Genomic DNA, 5,460 nt, shown 5'->3' with positions numbered 1-5,460 from the left:
AAATGTTTAAAGAAAAAAAATAAGATAAAGGGTTAAGATAGTGAAGAGACGAAAATACCCTTTAAAATATGAGCATGTAGACAGTAGTGAGTTATGTGACAGACGATTTCAAAATTGAGTGAGTTATGTGATATTGTTGAAAATACAGTGAGTTAAATGTCGAATATGTCAAAACTCAATGACCATTCCTGACTTTTTCCCATAATAATATTTGCATTGATATTTGTGTGTATGTAGTAGGGCTGCCACTTGGTTTGGTAATTACTAAACCGACCGAATACCAACCGATGTAGGTTTGGTAAACCGACTTTTTGGTAACCGAGACCGATAAAACAGAAATCGAAAATTACCGAAAAAGTTGGTTTGGTTTTGGTAAATACCGAATCTACCGATTATATAAATATTATATTTATATACTACAGTTTTCAATACACATACATGTATATTAAGAAATAAACATAAAAACTTTTATAATAGTATGAACATTACTACATATACTACATTAATAGTATATGTATTTTAAATAACCTAGTCAACGATGGTTAAATAACCTAGTTTTATTAAAAATTGCTAAAACTTGATGTCATATATACAAAAGAAAGCTATAATTAGTAGATGAATACAAAGTTTATGACTATAAAATTCAAAAACCTAGTTTTGTTCATTCTAATTTATATTATAAAGAATTAGTTGTTCTAAAGTTGGTAATACCGAATTTGGTAGATATAATTAACAACCGAAAATTTTGGTTGGTAATTGGTAACTCTGTTTTGAAACCGAAAGCTTTGGTTTTGAAGTTGGTAATACTTATAACCGATTCGAACCGACCGAGTGACAACCCTAGTATGTAGTAACAATAATAATAGAAACAGATATCCGTGTAAGATGCAAACATATCACATTATTCACATCCATGTCAATCAAATATTCACACGAATGTCTGTGGGAAAGCAACAATTGCTACAGATAACTGTATAATACTTCATATAGATATCAGTCCCTTTTTCACGTTCCTCAATACACACTGATATCAGTATGTATTAATAATAATAATACAACATACTGATATCCGTGTGAGATGCAAACATGTCACATCCATATATGTCAATTAAATACTCACACGGATATCTGTGAGAAAGTAGTAGTTGCTACAGATAACTGTGTAAAACTTCATATAGATGTCAGTGACTATTTCACATTCACACAAACAACAGTGTGGAAGTCGTTGTAACAGATATCTCTATGAATTAAAACTTATTTTGCAAATTATAATTTTGTTATTGTTTACAGATATCTGTGTATAAATGCTTTACACAGATATCAGTATAAACAAAATACTTAGTACATACAGACATCTGTGAGAAAATCCATACACACCGATTTTAGTGAGTAAAAGTGTATGCATTTTCTTGTGTGGAACCTAGTCATTCAGTTCTCACGGATTTCTGTATCTATAATTTAAAAACTACTGATTTTTTATCAGTGTGAGAGTCAGTGTGTTTAAAATCTGTGTGTTGCTCTTTTTGCTAGTAGTATGAGCTAAAGAAAATTTCAGTATTGAGAATATAAAATGAATTTTTCCTTTACCAATCAACGGTATTAAGTTTTAGTTAAATGACGTAACAAGTGTCACAATTTTAATAGAAGACAAGGGAGGAGATCAGGGATTTACGGACAGAGGATTCGAAGCCTTCCTAATCAGCCTATGTCTAGAAGTACCTATCAAGTTGAATTTCAATAAGTTGGATACCATATGATTCAATTTCTTATATGGCTATCAACAAAATGGTCTTCAGGGTAAACCTGTTCTTTTGTTTTGCTTCAACTTAAAGTTCTCTCTCAATAGAAAACCCTAGTCGCGTCTGAGTCCTCTCGTGTCTCCTCCCTCTCTCCGGCGACGTGTCCTAGGGACGTGATCCTCAGACGGGCAATGATTGGTGCACCATCGCTTGTGGTGGTGATCGAGGCTTCGATTTATTTGTCAATGAAGATTGGGGGTTCGCTCACAAAGCTTGGCAAGGGAGACTTATTCGAATCAACGGCGTGGTCTGGTCGGCTTGTGGGGTTGCCGGACTGCGACAACTCTGGCGGTGGGTCACGGAGTGGGAGTTAGATTCCTGGGTCGGTTTGTGGTGGAGGTGGCGCACCGGCTCCAGATCTTGGAGCTAATCCAAGCAACGAGGGTCCGGGTGCTGGTTGCGGCGGTTCGAGTCTTAGTCTTGTCTTGGGTACAAATCCAAATTGGAGTGGGGTTGGTGACTGTGGCTCCAGCATTTGGACAGGGGATGGGGGAGCGACCGATGATGGGAGGGGCCTGGCCATGGAGGTGGGGCGACAGCTGTGGTCCAACGGCAGCTTTGGTGATCCGACATGGGTGTTGGGATGATCTGTGGAGGGTTAATTTGCTTTGGGCTTGTGGCCTGTTGATTTCTCTTCACTTGGCAGGGACTTGGGCCTGGACCCTATCATTGGGCCTTTTAGGCTTTTCTTTGATTTTCATGGGTTTTTGAGTAAGTACTTGTTAGTAGTTGGTGGCTTTATGCCGGTAATAAGTCTCTACCACTATTTAGTACGGCATGGGCTCTGTCCCGATTTGCACGCTTAGTGTGCCTTGTCTAGCCTAGCGAAGTGGTTGTCTGTTACAAAATGGACGAATCCTCCTAGTGGCAGAATGAAATAAAAGGTCGCCGGATATAATTATGTGTGGTAACAAAAAAAAAAAGTGCACTTCATTGCCGAGAAAGGGCATTCTTGCTAAGGTGAATCTGTTAACGAGTATGCAAGTCAACAAAAGGTCAATGTTATATATGCTGCTGATATAGCTTCCAAGTGTTCATGGTGATGTGGCAAGATTGTTATAGTAGGCTGTAATAATTTGTTTGGGTTTGTTACTCTTATTATAAATAGTGGTGTGCTGTATGAGCCTCAAGGCTTGTTAATTCCAAACCTACAGATATTTTCCTCAAATTCTATGTAGAACTTTCTTCTTCTTCAAGCTTGGTTTATATGCATAAATAATTCAAAGTAGAGAGCTAGTTGATCATTAGTATATATATATCATTTTGTTCTAACGTTGTTTTGATGTATGAATAATTTTCTACCTAGAAATGGGGAGCAGCTATTACAATATTTCATTTACTCATTTCACCTTAATTATAAAATATTGATAGTTTTTTTTGAATATCAAGGAAATAACTTTATAGATTAGAACTCAATAGAGTTTATTACAATCATATCATAACACATCCAGAATACTTTCTGGAGCGTCATCTAAACAAGAGAAACTTGTGCCTCAAAGTAGAATGACCGTTACATACCCTTCTACTGCTATATACAGCCAGAACAAGAAGATGTGGTAGTACCCACATTGGTACATAGAAATAGGTCTATTCATTGAACACTCCATGCTCCATTATTACAGAATAGCTTGAATCCTCCTTAAGTATTACTCCAGAAGATTCGCTAGTACCACATGTGACAAACCAACATGTAGTTCAAATTAACCCTCCGAGATCCCAAATACGAGACCCTAAAGAATTAGAGTCCATCAGTTTGGTCCACAAAAGGGCCCAAATACAAGAAGTATCCAAAAATAATTTGGACACCCAAAGTTTTCTACCTGATTTGGGTCTCGGTTATGAGTTGGGCCACCCAACAGATTTGGGCCACACATTGGGCCTTGAAAGTGATCTGGGCACCCAACTCAAATCTCGCCTTCCTTTTCCTGCACTGATCACTATCCCTGCCGAACGTACTGGCTGCTGGCTGGCCTGATTTCGAACCCTCAGACGCGAAGCCCAGGCCACCGAGTTTTGATAGCTTCGTGCAGTCATTGCTGACGTGAAAGCCATCTTTGTGTTTCTTAGCGACTTCGCCATAGATCCAACCACCGCGCATCGGAGAGCATGGTATCTCAGAACCCATTGCCCCATCAGCACTAGCAGCTCCTCAAATCTACTCAGTAACTGCAATTTCGACCAATCATCCTTGAGCAGCCCTCGTCATGGCCGGGCCCGAGTTGAAATATCCTTCCCAGGAATCAGATGCTGGAAGGCCATACCGCCCCAACACCGGAGGCCGGTTTTCCTTCGAGATTCTTCTTTAAAAAATCGGAGATCTTGATCAATCGATTCAATCTGCCAGAGAGATTGATGCGTTTGGGAGTTCGCCGAAAAGAGATGGCATTGGAAGGCTGAAAGGCCAAAAAACGTGGAGAGAATGACTTCCCTCAAAGAGGAGGCTGGCATTGGCCGCCATTAGAGAATCCCAAGAACGGGGAGTCTAGGGTTTGGAGAGAACATTTCAGGCTCATCAAAACTGTACGTAATTATAAAATATTGATAGTTTGATACAATGAGAGACTAAATTATCCTAACATTAAATAACCAATAGAGACAAAAATGTATTAAAAAGTAACACTCATCTTCTCCTCCATCCATCGTCTGCTATTTCAAAGGTGCTGTTCTTGCAACAATTTTCATCAAGTTGTTCTTTTGTTTTTTTCCCAGTTAATTGAACCCTTACTATAGGCTTTTCACCTTCAAACAGACAAAAAAAGGTACTGAGTGTGACTTGTTTCAATTGACAATCTATGATTCGATCATATATGAATTTAGATTAATATGCCAGAAAGAGAACTAGAATTTAGTTTGGTTGGTTGACAATTATCATTTTTAGCTTTACACAACAAGCTTTATTGTTTTTTTTTTTTTTTTGAATGAAGGCAGAGCCAATATATTGATCAAAAGTCAGAATGGCTATTACATACCCTTCTGCTGCCAACGAGATAGACAAGAAGATGTATTAGTACCCACAACGGTACATAGAACTAGGTCACTCACTTGACATTAAATACATCGGAATAGCTTGAATCCTCCATCAGTACTACTCCGGAAGATTCGCTAGATGCACAAAAGTGCGTAGGTCCCTAAGAGACTTAGGGAATTATTGAAAGTAAAACTAATTACTAACCTAGAGTTCCTAACAACAAGCTTTATTGTTATTTTATAATGGATCTGTGTTTTGCTATTTGTGTTTTTTTTTTTAATTTATTTTTATTTCTCTTGGTTGAGAGTGGACTATTTTTCAGGTCCTAGGAATTGGTATCTTGGCATATTAACTTAAGCCCTTCCAAATTGGATAGGCATTGAACGATTTGACAAGGAATATTAATTGTGTCGGAGACTTAGAGTTGATGCTAATACAATTGCAGAACCCCTATTATAGCTTGTTTTAGTCCAAAAAAGTAATGTGCATTATGAAAAATACCCAATTTTGTCACCCTATTCTGTATACATTTTGCGGTCATAAACCATTCGTACTATGAACTCAGCCAAAGATGATAACAATTTCCGAAATGGAGATGAACATGTAGGAACTGTGTTAATGTTTGTGCATTGTTCTTATCCATAATTTAGAAGTCAATTGTTTCAGGTAATTTTTTCTTTTGTTTTAGGATAA

The sequence above is a fragment of the Rosa chinensis genome, chromosome 3 (genome assembly GCF_002994745.2).
Source record: "Rosa chinensis cultivar Old Blush chromosome 3, RchiOBHm-V2, whole genome shotgun sequence".
Classification (NCBI taxonomy): Eukaryota; Viridiplantae; Streptophyta; class Magnoliopsida; order Rosales; family Rosaceae; genus Rosa; species Rosa chinensis.
The sequence above is the reverse complement of the archived record's forward strand: the minus strand, read 5'-3'. Positions refer to the sequence as shown.